Here is a 16,084-nt window from a genome sequence, read left to right as displayed (position 1 = left end):
GCAATATAATATTATTTACTATTAATTTGTTCCAAAAGTTTTACTTAGTATCTTTGTAATAGTTATAGTATATATCCTTAGGATTTTCATATAAATTTTTTTTCTTATTTTTATGAAGAACCACCCCTCCAAATATCAGAACGGAATTTTTAGACATTCTGTATTTCATTACATTTAACTCCGAAGATGTTGCTGTTTTACTCGTGATATAATACAATACCAAATAGGTATTCTTTTAAGTAATTGTTTGCAGTAACGGCATTATGAAGTTTGAAATAAGTATAGGAAGTATCAAATTAGAATTTAAATACCTAGTATAATTAAAAAAAAAATGGTTAGAATTTTAAACAATGGCTGTATATCCGAATTTTTTATATCGTAAAAGTTCTCTTTGTGAACACAGAAAAAACTCATTATCAAAACATGATCAATTTAATTCTCACCAGCTGCCACTGCGTGTGAACTATTTTGCAATTTCATATCCACCTAATAATTTATTTTTTTCAATCTCACATGTTAGATTCTGGGTGTTTATTACTGCAACCACTGTTTCATAAGTTTTTTTGTTTTTCACGATTATATTTAAAGAGTATAAATTAAGTCTAGATCACTTTGCTCGCTGCCTCAATTTGTTTCACAATTTATTCAAATTCAAATATTTTACAAAAAAAATAGCCTTTTCCATTTTTAATAACAATAATTAGTAATAAAGCATTTATAAACGTAATTCTCTTTCCTTTTTTCCACATGTTCCTCTTTCTCACATATTTTGATATGATGACTTTTTCTCCTTTAAATACTACTTCAGTTGACATATAATTATTGAGTTTGCTTTATTGTCTTTCTGTTTATACAAAGATTGTTATCACGTTCATGTGTGTCCTTCCAAATTCAAATCAATTCAAATTTAGATTTATTTCGTCCTCTATACACTTTACTGCATTATTATCATAAAAATTTCTTCCGTATCGAACTTTCAGTTGCTGTGGTTATGGAATTCCATACAATAATTCTAAATATCTTTTCTTTTGACCCAGTGCCAATTTTATATTTATAAATAAAAAATACAGGGTGTTTAATTTAAAGAGAACAATATTTTGCCTTTGAAAGAAATAACATTTTTTACGATTTTGTGAACACTCTGTATAACATTTATAAACAGTGATCACTTCAGAATTTACGGTGAACATAATGCAATATGTGTGACGATCGCTTAGATTGTATCTCAAAAAACGAGTATATCAGCAACGATCAAGTGTAACGCCGAAAATGTAATATTTTATATTAAAATATTAATATCTCGGGATTTTTGACACGTAGTACCTATTACGAAAAAGTTGCATAATTCCATGTAAAATATAAATATCCACTCAAATACAGGGTGTTCCATTTAAAAAAAATACTACTTTGGTCAATCATGAACCTATTTTAATATATTTTGCCTAAATTATATTCTAGCGATGAATTAACTCTGCCACAGCGTTGACTCACCCTATACAGAGCCTTCATAAATGATTACAAGCCACGTGACCAGTAATTTTTTACAAAACAGTAATTTTAGTTCCTTCATCTTGACAATTTAAATCTCGGTAAAATTAAAACAGTAAGATCAAGATTACATTAAAACGCTACATTCTGTTTCACCGCCTGTGACTGGTGTGATTTTTCACGAGATTCTATTCAACCAATCAGCGATCGCATTTTCATTACCAGTACCTACTAATCGTGCATTGCTGGGTTGCCTAAGCTCGGCGGTCACGTGGCTTGTAAACATTTATGAAGGCTCTGTAGTTTTTAAACCACATATTAAAAACAAACAAATTAGTACACTTCTGTCGAATCCTTTTCTCTGGTTTTCTTTGAGTACCGTAAATATTTCAGAATTGGTAAATTACATTTCTATTTGAAACGTTTTTGTTTAAATACCTACATATTTTAATTAATTTTAACATTTAATATACCATTTTGATAGACTCTACCAACTAAAACAAATAAATGTATGCAAGAGTAAAGAGTATCTCGGTTAGACTAAGTTAGTTCTCATAACGTCTTGGACTCCGTCAGCTTTGATTCTGGCCAAAGACATTAACTGTAGTAGTAAGGATTCTCTTACCGTCGCTTTTGACAGCGGAAATGGCGGTTATAATATGAAATTCTGAGCGTGGATTTAATCCGGTTCTACTGTGAGATGCACATTACTTATTACTTGCAGTTACTGTAAACCAAGATATGTACATCTCATATGAAATATACCTATATATAGCCCATTCATATTAGAGTGAATATGGGATTACAAATTGAAATAGTTTGCAAATTGATAATTCACATAAAGGCATAACCAAATTTCATGCAATTTTATGATTTTTATTACTATTTTATTCATGTGTAGTAAGTAAAATACTCGATAAGAGGTATATTAAAATAAATTGGTTAATTTGCGTACTGAGACAAAGACGGGCGTAAAAGGAGACTAAAAAGCAATTTTGATCAAGATAACGAATAAAGAAGTTTCTGAGGAATAAGATATTTACAATTAATTAATTAATTTAAAGAAACGATGGTTATAAAATATAGAGACTTGTAAATAACATGTGCCACCACGGTTTTGTTATTACTTTGTAGAGTCGTTTCAAAATCTTATGAGCTTTAACCTTCATATGCGCAGAAACATAATTCCGACCGTCGCCTAAATTATTCTACGTCCTAAAAACATAACATATATTATTCACAGTCTATCTCGAGCTCTCGTAGCGTAAACAAGCCTTTGATCCGATTATAATCATAATAAAATGCCCTACTCTTTATTATTTTAATTTAAGCAATAGAAATATATATAACGAACGTTCGCCAGGTTAGATTTAATATACAGTGTGGAACAGCCAAATGGAATAAATTTAGTATCTCTATTATTGTGCATATTTATAATTCCGAGACACGTCGATTTTGGATTCTAAAATGACATTGAAACGCAAAAATTTCATCCCTAAATTCGAATGGCAGTTACAACCCTAAATTTTTAAATGGGAAGTTAGGGCTTGTGATACCTCATTTGAAAAGTATTTTCATTCTCTATTCAAAATTACTGTGGTTTTAATATTTATTGCAAAAATTTGCAGTAAAAAAATAAATTCATCAGTTTGACGAAATTCGCTACAGCAAACAAAAAAAAACTGAATTTCAACGAAGATGTTCAAAATTAGTTNTTATTAGCAAATCATTCGACTAATAGCTAAATTACCAAAAAATAAAAAAAATAATAATTCGGGCGTTAATGGGTTAATTGACAGCAATAAATAGTTGTCAGTGTTTTGCAGAAACAGAATCACATTTTCAAATCGGTGATGCGAGGATCGCTAGAATGGCCAGCACGTCCTCCTGATTTTACACCCTTAGATTCCTTTCTATTTCGATTTATGAGTATATATACAAAACTAAGCCACGCGATATAGCTGACTTGAGAAGAAAAATAATAATTGCGGTTAGGTCGGTCACGCCTCAAATGTTGGAAAACGTTAAAAGACATTTTTATTTACGATTAGGATGTGGCCAAGACGTTCAAAAAACTAATTTTGAACATCTTCGTTGAAATTCAGTTTTTTTTTGTTTGCTGTAGCGAATTTCGTCAAACTGATGAATTTATTTTTTTACTGCAAATTTTTGCAATAAATATTAAAACCACAGTAATTTTGAATAGAGAATGAAAATACTTTTCAAATGAGGTATCACAAGCCCTAACTTCCCATTTAAAAATTTAGGGTTGTAACTGCCATTCGAATTTAGGGATGAAATTTTTGCGTTTCAATGTCATTTTAGAATCCGAAATCGACGTGTCTCGGAATTATAAATATGCACAATAATAGAGATACTAAATTTATTCCATTTGGCTGTTCCACACTGTATATTAAATCTCACCAGAACGGTCCCTTGCTTCATCTTTTTCATTCATTCATAGTTACTATAATTCTGAAAATATCAATTACCTTCTTCTACGTTGTGATTTCAATGGTCTTCCAACAAATTTTCATACAGTATGACCCATTTGTTTTTAAGCCACCCTGTAAAATCTTTACTTATTGTGCGACATTGGCCTATCGCAAATGTGTAGTCGCCACTAGTGGTTCCTACACTCTGCGCATAGAAAATATAGTACTAACGTAGAATGAAATCTCCCTAATATTGCGAATAAACCGCGAAACAGCGCCACGTAACGCTTTGGAAGCTTACTACTACTTAGCTCCTAATGAGTAGGCAACACTTTATACTTTGTGAACTGATTACATCGTCATCTGTCGTATGCAAACGACTTCTCACTTATATCCTCTATATATTATTTTAAAAATTTTAAAAGTAAACCCTTATATAAATAGGAACAGTCAAGGGTCAATACTTTTGAGAACAGATTATTTCGTTAAAAAGAAAATGTAGCGAAAAACTAATATTCAGTACTTTTCTAATTCACTTCTGCTTTGATAACAAAACTAGAGGTTTCAGGAACGTTATAGTGTTATTGTGATGTGTATTTGTTTTTTCAGTGCGTAACCAGACTTATACATGTAGATGTATGTCTCTGGCATCTCAATATTAGGCAAAAGTTTTCAGTATTGACACTTCACTGTCCCTATCGATACAAGGGTTTATTTTTCCAGTTTTTTTTTCTTTAAACTATGGCAAAATATCCAAATTATAACAAACATTTATAATGCCACAAATAAATAGAGACAATTTCTTCTTATTTATTATTTTATTGTATTATAGTATTTTTAAAATTTTGACATTTGCCAAGATATACTTAGTAAATGGTTTTGATAAGGAAATCAAACATTTTTTAATAATTTTAAGTTTATTTTGTATGTACATGAAATCCTAATTGATTTATACAGAATGTTGTTATGCATGTACTATTAAAACAATTTCTTGTTGTGTATTTAATTGTAAGTAAAAATGACAACAATTTAATTAATTTACTTCATAAACTTGATAAGTTGGCAAGTAAGCTGTAAAAATACAAAAGTTATGCATGAACTGTTATAATAATCTCACTTTCCGGAGAGTAAGTATAAGCGAATATTTGTACAATATTGAGTTAAATTCAATAGTTTATATAGTTTGGAACTCTCAAAGCATAGAAAACTTAATATTAACACTATATTTTCTGTCTCAAACTGAATAATGAAAGCAATTCACCACAATCTATTGTACCATTAAAAATTTTGTAAGCATCTAAGTATCAAAGGTTTCATAAAATATTAGTTGAAGTTTATCATCATACACATAATTATTTTTATCTATAATTAACTTAAATAATATGTAATTACACATTTTATGTGGACTGTTTTTAATCGATTAATATAAGTAACATGAGTATGAGTGTTCCACATAATGTTGGTAAAGATATGGGTTTGGTTTTTAATAAAACTATTTAGCTTAAAACTTACACATCATATTCCCAGTATAATATAATAACAATTAGAAAACTCTTGAGCACTAAATAATTATAAACACAATTCTTGCAATACTATAATTTACAATTTTCAGAGGATAACCAAAGAAACCAAAGATAACGAGACAAACTTCAAATACGTGCATTACCAACCAACCCAAAATGACAGGGTTAGCATTCTCTGCGCCATCTTTTATTTTGGAAGCTAACTAACGTGTGACGCCATGACAGTTTCTTTATTCATATGTTACATTTCATTCTATGTTAATATTAAGTTTTCTATGACTCTGCGGACTGTATTTTGTATGAAGTTCAAATAGGCTCATCGCAAATACAGCGTTGGCAGTGGCTCGATCGTCGATCGAGCCACATGCTACAGCAGCAGCCATACCTCGCTGCTTGTAGCCGACCGACGACAGCCACTCTTCTTTCGGCGCAAACACAGTCCACAGCGTCCACAGTCTATCGTCACCGTTCGACTAGTACATGTTCTGAAATTATGAGCACAGAAATGGCGGATAATATAGACGAAGATGTGCTTATATCCGAAATTGAAAATCGTCCTGCTCTTTGGGATATGCGGTCTGATTTATACCCTAACAGATCATAAAAAAAATTCATGAAAAGTGGCGACCACCGGTTAAGAAATTAGCCGCACGTGGCGGCTATCTGTAGCAAATACTAGTAGTAAAGTTGCTTCTAGCTACCTGTGGCGGTCACTTGTAGCGACCACACGTGGCTGTGTTTGCGATCTGCCTAAAACCGGATTATTTTTTAAATATAGAACTTGTTTAAGGAAAATGAGCTTGTCCCACAACATCCAAGGCGTACTACGTCCGTTTTTAGGAGTAAAATTTTTTTGAGAAAAAATATATTTAAGCCACTGGATTCATGATCCCCCGAAAAGGGCCAATACCAAATTTTATCAAAATTGTTTAAATAATAACGATTTTATAGCCAAATCAAAAAAGTCACAAGTTTTCATTAATTGATTATATCAAGTCCAATAATTATTAATAATCATAGTTTTGACAAAATTAGAAATAAAATAACGAAACTGAAACAACAAAAGTTAAATAATTATATTCTTGTCTCTTTTGTCAATCTACCATCTACTACAAATTTAGCATATTCAAAATATAGAACTTTAAAATATAAATATTTTTCATCCGTTTACTTGCGCCTGTTTACTTTTAATTTAAATTGATATAAAACCAATGATAAATTATAAAATCGATTCACTTATCGAAATTTAAGCATTGGATCACGTCTAGAGATTTAACAATTTGGAAAAATTGGAAAAAGGGTTTATTAATTCCATTTTTTAAATTAAAAAAAAATTATTAAATTTTGTTTTAATTCGCTTAATAACGTTACACTAGTGTAAAAATTTTTGAAGTGGTTTTTAACCAAATTTTAACGTTTTAACTAAAAACCGCGGCGAGAATAAAATAATAATAAATGGTAGGTACTGCTTTCATTGCCCATGTGACTAACCACTAAGTGATGTCAGAGAGAATGATCATCATTTTGGAAAGGACAGAATCTTAAAAGCTTTTAAATATACCATTGAAAAATAATAGCCAAGTATTTTGTTATTGAAAATAAATGACCCCATCAAAATTTAATTGAATAATAATAGGCCTGAATAGGTTGTATTTAATAAAATATGAAGGAGCAGCTACCTACAGCAATAAATTTACCTTGTTTCTAATAAATAAATCTCATAGAATGCTTAATTAATGTTTACTGCGCTCTAGGCTTTCTGTAATCCAAGAAATCATCAATTTACTATCTCTAATTGCACGCTGAGACGGTGCTTATAAATAACGGAGATTCACCGCAGTTACGGGCGTTTAGTCCACCATCAATAATAAACATCTAATATTTTATGGATAAGCCAGGTTTCCTTCATTAATTTTCCCTCCAATAAAATAATCGCACCTATAAAAGGGAAGAAAAATTACGACTTTAATCCGTTTCGGGTGGGTACTGTCATTAATTAACTTCATCTCCACGTTTCCTTACCGACAGTTTTCCCTAGGCCTTTCGTTCTCCCTGATCTTTTTCTGTGCTGTGCACTACTAGAGATGTGGCTCCCAGATCTTTTTAATAATCGATCGAGAGCTCGGAAGTAGAAAATCTATTAAATAGTGTGTTTTTTGTAAAACTGAATGAGAAATAGAATGATAGGAATTTCTTCATTTTTCATCTCCATATTCACTTGTAAATATATTTAATAAAAAAATCCTATAAATAGAGCAGAAAATGCTTCATTATAGATACTGGATATTGAAAATTAAATTATTTGCTTGAATTATTAATGTCACTGTTTCAAAAATAACACGATAGTATGACATTTGCGTAAAATCGATAGTTTCACTAAGAAATTTAAAAATAATATAACTTTGTCAGTATATGGGTATTCCACGCATTCCATGCCAAATCACAGAGGTCATGAGAGGTCTTTTTAATTTTCCTGATTTTTTGATATTATTTAGTACCCATTTAAAGTAGCTTTGATAATTTTTTTTAAATTTTTATTTCATCTCCTCGAGAAGTTATTGAGCATTTGAATATTTGAGTAAAAAATTTTCAGATACCTGTACTTGGCAAAAATTAAAGATATCATAAACTTTTTGTTTCATTTTGTTCGTTTTGAGATGTAGTTTTATAAAAAATATTAAAATAGGTAATACATGTCTAGTTTTTTGAGTTTATTTTTTTATTTTTAAACCAAAAAAGTGCTTTTTTAAAAAGAGTGGCATTTTTTTTCTTAAAAAATTTTCTCTACTTATTCCTTTTGTTTTTAATTAAAAAAAATATTTTTGGTATTTTTATGTTTTACTGATAATGGACGCTATTAAGCCAAATTATATTATAGAAGTAAATCGCGATGACTAATTATTAAAAATAACGTAAAGTACTACTAATATTGGTATTATTAAATATCTAAATCATTAACTAAATATTTTTTTCAATATTAAAAATTTTGTTGTGCATAATGCCATAATACGTTTTATATTTTTGACCTTTTGTATTTAGAAAAAACATTTATATACAGGATGATTCAGAAATCATCCAAAAAAAATTTGGATGTACAGGGAATTCTTACAAATACAGTTTTGTAAAGAAAAAAATCAAAAAGGGCAATTCGAAAATGATTTAAAAATATGCTTCTGCACGGCACTGGAAACTGGTCCACTGTAAAACCTGACCTCGCACAATGCGACCTGCACGGTGCGGTGGCGGCGTGATAAAAACGGGCAAAAAATTGAAAAATTTCGCAAGGAAATGAATAAATATAATTGTGTAGCACCTATTTCATATCAGCAAATTCAACTGCTTTTGCCGCTATTGTTATTATTAATTAATGAAATTAATTTGTGGTTTTAATTAATAAAATAATTTGGCATACCTGATGTTACAACTATTAAAAATTTTGTTCACCGACACCGACGTATAAACACATTTGGGCCCGTCTTACTCAATTTCTACGGACTAACACAAATGTTGTCCTGCTGCAAATGCATAACATAAATGTTTCACAAGAAATGTTGTCTTGCTTCACCATAAATTAAAACGATATCCATCAACTCCGAGTTGCTTTACACGCAAGCCATTTTTGATACTAACTACTAAAAAACTATTGTAAACACTATCGCAACGACGATTGTGAAATCGGATTTCAGTATTCGGAGTCGCTGAGGCCACGTGGCTCTCCGTGCGTATTGCAAATCACCCTAGAAACTACAGTTGTCCAGCGACGTAATGCTTGAAAGTACTACAACTTTTTTCTCGGAATCTACATAATATATAATTTTACAAAAAATTGTTTACGATATTGATTCCATTTCTCATGCCGCATCTATTCCCAAATTTTTTTGGATATGTTGTGAATCACCCTGTATAAATAGATTAACGACGAAATAAAAAAAATCAATTTCTAGAACACATGACGGATTTTATTTTTTGTATTAGTCCATTAAATATTTCTGCCAGTAATCCAAGTCAACCTTCACAGAATATGACTTCTGTAGGTTGTTAGTTCTCTTAACAACTAGTTTTGTACAACAATCTACAGCTGTAGTGTCCATCTTATATTTGATATTCGTGCTGTCTCATAAACTTGCATATTGAAAAACAAGTTTTTTAGAATTTTTCGAAGAAAAAAACGCCGTTCTTTCAAAAAACACTTTTTTGGCTGAAAAATCAAAAACACCTCAAGAAACTAGCAATGTATTATTTTTATATATTTTTTATACAACTGCATCTCAAAGCGAATAAAATAAAAAAAGGTTATTATGTCAAGCTATAAATATAGGAAAATTTTTTACTCAAAATATTTAAATGCTCATAACTTCTTTTGAGGGGTTGAAGTAAAAATTTTAAAAATTCATAAAAGCTACAATAAATGAGTACTAAATAATATAAAAAACAGAAAAATTAAATATGGACTTACCAGCATCTCTTCACATTCAATTGAAGGGTGGACCATTGCATATATGCATGTGTGATTAAAATGGCCTGGTGATATCTTTCAATCGCAAGCATCGAAAACAGTAGAAGGTACAACATATTATGTAACTAAAAATTTAACATCTACAGATGTAATAATAATTATAGGTATATTTAAAATAGGTAACTATGTTTGTTATCATTCTCAGTATTTCTTTCACGTAAACCAGTTGTACAAAATCTGGATTTTTGTAGTAACTTATACAGTTTCTTTATATCTTTAACACCTAGAAAATCTAATAAACCTTGTAGCGCTATTTTTACGTTGAACTATTTGAAAAAAAAACTGATTACCTCAATTAAATATGATATATTTCGCCGATGTGAATTTTTGCAGTCACCATTAATGCCGACAGTGAAGAACGGCGAATCTTTTACAAGCACTAGATGCAACGAGTTACTAAGGCCACTACTAAATCAATGTCTGAAGTGCAGTTTCATTCGTAGCGGCCTTAGAACGAGCAGCAAGAACCAAAATCAACATCAGAGCGGGTCTAGGAGCTCTGTGAGCAGGTCCGCCTCCGTAGGGCCTAGCCCGAGAACAACAAAGGCAAAGGTGCCTATCGAAAGCTAAGGAAGTATAATGTATGTCAGTAACTAGCAGCGACCGAATACACAGAACTGCGGCATAAGAAGCCGAAAATCCGTGGTATTTTAAATGTCATATAACTATGTTTTCGAAAAAGCATAAGTGCTGTGTACCTATTAGGTACTTTCTGTATCAGCGTCAGCGATAACAGTGTAACAGTATTACAACTGAGACCTCACACATTTTGATAATTTGATATAATAAAATTACCCATTCATTCATAAATATTCTTTTCTTGTTATTCAGGATTTATTTATTCGATCTGAATTTGTCAGGTTCTTTTTTATAGGCCTCGCATTTTCCAACCACTCTTTATGATTGATGCCTAAATTTAAATCGGATCGTTTTTTAATTAAGTTGATACAATTAATGCATTTCTCAATATTGGATTGACAATTCGGTAATTGATGGTTCTTTGCGCAACGAGCTATAATTTTTCGAACACCTCCAAAAGAAATCGATGTACCGTATTCAAATCTGGTAGCCATATTTTGTGAGAGTCCCTAAATAGTCTGGTTTAATTAGTTTTTAAATAAATCTGCTTACTAGAATATTTTAGGTCACAATGTTAACCTCAATAAGATTGTATTACTTTAAAATTCGAGATAAAAAATGTACCAATTATTAAAATTCACTGAAAACACCTCATTTTCGAGAAAAAGTTTAAAAATTAAAGGTGAACCACCTGTTTTTCTAAGCCTGTTTTTAGTTCAAGTAGGCGTGTATTTAATTTTATAGGCTATAAGAGAATATGATCTATTAAAGGAATTGCAAAAACCAAATGGGTAAGCAGTTATTTTAGTAGGCAATATTATTTTATATTTCTAAAAATTGAGCACATATTCGCCATGGTAGCGTAGTCTGTCGAGCGTGCGGTGGCAAGCATTTCTCGGCCAAACTTCCTATTCTGGTCCAGGTTCGATCCCTGGCGTCGGCACTGGCAATTTCGATAGATAATGGGTGTTTGTCCACGTTTTTTCAAATGTAGCCCTTCTACCCAGCGTTTGGCTTTGAATTTGGCGGTTGTCTCATTTCTGTGGTGTGATATATTTACCTGAATTAAATGTTAAGTAAAAAACAGACCGGGACTTTTCAATCCATGCAATTACTTTAAAAAATATATATTTCACCATTTAAAAACAAGCAATTTTTGGCAATAAATCCAAATATTCCAAACTTAAATTAAAGCACTTCTCTTCTTTTTTAATTTCCATTAAGATTGTCTAGACATGACCTTTTTCTCCAAGATATCATCCGTCAGTTATTTGCTAAAATATATGCAATTCGTCGTAATCGATACATACAATCTAAACTTGAAAATATCAATCATATTAACTGAAGTCTACACAGGGTATACTCAAAGTTGAGTCATTTATTGTAACAGCTGGTAGAACTGATAAAAAAAGTCGATTTATCAAAAATCGTTTATATAAAAGTTGTCAAATAAAGCAATTATTAACAATTATTTAAAAAAAATTGAAATTTAAAAACTTTATAATACAAACCTGATTTATTGTCATTTTCGACCACTCTGTTGTAAAAACATAAATTGTTTGTTTACAACTGATACTGGGTATGTCTTTTTTTTTGTAGTTGCACTGTTTTGAGTACGCTTTTCGATTTGACAGTGCTAAATAATTCGTACAGTAGTACGTGATATTATTTTTGCTTTTGTGGGTGTTATGATAGAAATGGCACATGTTTATTAAAGCAAAACTAGTGGACATAATATTAATTTACGGGAAAGGTTGGTCACGCTGGAAGATAAATTGTTTGTTTACTAACATGGACCTAGTGCTCTTTTTTGGGTCGTTTTCGACAATTTCTAAAATTTCTTTCTCGATCTGCACCATTTCGCGTGGAGGAGGTCTTCCAGCGTGACCTCCTCGTTGTTCTTTTAAATACCCTGTGTTGCGGAGTCTTATGACTAAATTTACAAACATCCGCGGACCCGGATGATTGAGTGAAGGAAACTTTTCCGCGTACAAGCGACATGCTGCGGCTGCATTTTGTTGACACTCCCCGTAAGTTAATATTGTTTTCACTAGTTCATTGTTTTCATAAACTTGTGCCATTTTTATTGCACAAAACACCCACAAACCAAAAATAATATCACGCACACTGTACGAATTGTTTCGCCTTGTCAAATTGAAAAGCGTACTCAAAACCATTCAACTACAAAAAAATACATACCCAGTATAGGTAGTAAACAAACAATTTATATTTTTACGACGGAGTGGTTGAAAATGACAATAAATCAGGTTTGTATTATAAAGCTTTTAAATTTAAATTTTTTAAATAAATGTTAATAATTGCTTTATTTAATAACTTTCATATAGACGATTTTTGGTAAATCGACTTTTTTTATGAGTTATACCAGCTCTTAAAATAAATGACTCAACTTTGAGAACACCCTGTATATCTCTCTTGATGCCGAGTGCTTGATTAACGTAGGTCTCCTCGCCTCTCATGATTCGGGGTGCTTCATTAACGTGAGGGGACTCACTCGGGTGCTTTGTTAACATGTGCAGCTTTGAATAAGTGTGTCAGGTGAAAAATATTGATATATTTTAACTGTTAACTGAACGTAATTGACTAATTCCTGGCACCAACTAAAATTTAATTGGCTGTATCTGCGAGAAAAAAGGTTAATTCAAACAAACCCAGATATAGATTAAATAGGATAAGTACTTTGAGATAATGTGTACAGTACTGCTTAGAAAAATCCCCAAAAACATGTCCAAATGACTTTGTGCACCTTTAAGTTTGAACATCTTAAATTCTGAGGTGACGGAAATTTTTTTTGCCAAATTTGGATTCATAGAAAAAAATTATATCAAAAAACACTATTAAATAATTAAAGAGTTGGGTTGTGTTGTGTTGTGCTAATCATAGGAAAGCATTTTCTTATTTTTAGTATTCCATTGTTCTTAAAGTTTCTCATACGTTATACTGAAGCACTCGTTATTAGAATATAAAACATACCTGATAAATATTCTCAAGTTTGCATTGCTGTCTCCGATTTCAAGAATATACCTACATATATATGTAGATATGTCAATTTCTAGTCTACATTCTCTTATATTCTCCGCCAAATTTCAATTTGAAATAACCCTGCAGACGTACCTATAGTTCTCTCACCTAGTTTGTGAGATATTAGGGTACAAGAACCAGATACGTTGGCTGAAATAACAGCCTGCCTCGCGAACGCACTAACGTGCTCTACAGGCATTACCATGTAATATTGTGAGTTCTGAAAATTTCCCTTCGGGGTATACTAAGCAATGCTAATAGTGAAGCGGATCGCGTCCCTAACTGTCCTCGGGGGGAAAAAGCAGCGGGAAATTGTAGGTTTCCATGTTATATATAAAGAAAAAGAAAAATTGCTACTTCAAATCTAGTTATTCATTTATAAATCTTAGGGATCCTACCGTTGCGTTGCCACGAAGGTATTGACACCACCTTCTGCTTAAATTTTACTCCTGTTGCATTGCATATTATAGTCCCAAACAAAAAATATACTTTTCGTGCACATTAGATCATATATACTTATAGATACATATTATCAAATACAGGAAAATCCTTGAGTGCAAAGCTAAAATGAGCACTCAGAGAAAAAAGGATTACATTTGTGCTTGGATTTTAACAGAATTAAATTCCCAGCACGAGGGTGATACGGATTGAACTGGACTTGAATGGACTGAAGACTACTTTGGCAATCTATAATGAGTTTATTGTAATACTATTAAAGAATAATATACTAATGTACTTTCTTTATTACATTTTATTATTATTATATCTAGTATCAAATTATCGTCAATAATTGTTCTTCTACACACTTTGTTGCATCGGTGCATGTGATATGAATCCGATATCTTCACCCGCAAAGACAATGCACAACTGATTCACGGCATGTATGTACGTGATACTGTAAACAGAGTATCTGTAGGCGTAGCAAATCGAGAGCGTTTTGCTATATTTGATGACCTGCAGGTATTTTCTCAATTGGCACCTACTGTGATAAGGAATGTTTTCACAGTTTGAGCTACTGTCAGCTTATTCAGAAAGAAATAGAATGTTTGTCAAAAGGAAATTCCTTTCAATGAAGTTGACAGTATGAATAGCGAGCACATATTTTGTTGAGAAAACAGTAATATTGTATTTGTGATTTTATCAACCCATGCCTTAAGTGCAGGGTTTGTTCTTCTGCTTCTGCATTATTTTTTTTATGTAGGAAGAACAGAGATTACAATATAGAAAACTAGCTGAAAGTGCCACAGGCATTAATTTTGAGAAAAATGTTATTTATGAGTACATTTGTTATAACCTCCCTCCCCCCCTCCTCTTGGTGCAAATTTACAACTTTTACTTATTCTAAGTAAATTTTCTTCCATCATGAAACCAAGTAAATTATTTATTTGTGTATAATATAAATAAATTATAACCTTGAACTAAATAAAATTATTTCACCTAAAAAATGTTTTCAAGTACCTAAAGATAATTTATTATGTTTTCAAGTAAAGATAATTTATTTACTTCAGAATTATAATATGCTCATACATAAAAATCTGTCTCGTTTTATAGAGTTACAGACCATTACCAAACTAAGTAAAAAACAAGAGAAATTCCAATTTTACCCGCCCCTGATTGTTTCTGATTCATAATCGACATCTTGTTTTACATATCATAAAATGTAAATTATTAAGTAAATTTATTTGTTTTCTTTGGATCTTTAGAAGCCTGCTTCCAAGAGTTTCAGTTTGTTCTATTGTCCATTAAAGTATTGTCTGTGTAATTTGACACACCCAATATACAGAGTGTTTCTAAAATAGGGTTCCAAACTTCTGCTGCGTTTATAACTCATTAAAATAAGCCAAAAAGTTCCTATTAACGTGTGCCCTAAAACTCACCCTTAGGAAGTTATATGCCCTTAAAAGGGCTCAAACAAAACTGTTTTTTTTTCAATACTTAAATTTTCCACTCATCACTTTTACTAATTAAACATTGCTCAATTGACAGTTTATCAATAACTTAAATTGTTAAGCGTTGTGACAACGTCAGCTTTTATTTGCCATGGTAAACAGATTTTTGTAATTTTTGGCCTAATAACTTAAAGAGCAGAGTAATTTTCAAACTCAATTTACTCGAAAACCATTGGAAATATCGATTTAGACATAGATAATATTTTTTACGTAAAATTGTTTAGATTTTATAAATCTGTAGAGAAAATTGTAAAAAAATCGAAATAAAAAAAATTACGGGCCGAAAACCCCCTTCACCAACCTAAATGGGACGCATATGATTTGCATGTCGAAAAACGGAGCATCCCATGTTATTTAACGTAAAAAGTTATGTAAGACCCATAATTTTTTTTCTATTTATTTGCGACCGTTTTGTCAATAACAGAAAAAAAACAGTTTCGTTTGAGCCCTTTTAAGGGCATATAACTTCCTAAGAGTGCGTTTTAGGGCGCATGTTAATAGGAACATTTTGGCTTATTTTAATGAGTTATAAACGCAGCAGAAGTTTGGAACCCT

At 31.3% G+C, this 16,084-nt stretch overlaps 1 protein-coding gene across 2 annotated transcripts in view; it reads left to right on the top strand.

The window, feature by feature from the left end:
- LOC108913525 (tyrosine-protein phosphatase non-receptor type 13-like) overlaps positions 1-16,084 on the top strand; it is a 217,255-nt gene that overhangs the window by 111,972 nt on the left and 89,199 nt on the right. The gene's annotated exons all lie outside the window — the stretch shown is intronic.

This window comes from Anoplophora glabripennis, unplaced genomic scaffold (assembly GCF_000390285.2).
Source record: "Anoplophora glabripennis isolate ALB-LARVAE unplaced genomic scaffold, Agla_2.0 scaffold37, whole genome shotgun sequence".
NCBI lineage: Eukaryota > Metazoa > Arthropoda > Insecta > Coleoptera > Cerambycidae > Anoplophora > Anoplophora glabripennis.
The sequence above is the reverse complement of the archived record's forward strand: the minus strand, read 5'-3'. Positions and strand labels throughout refer to the sequence as shown.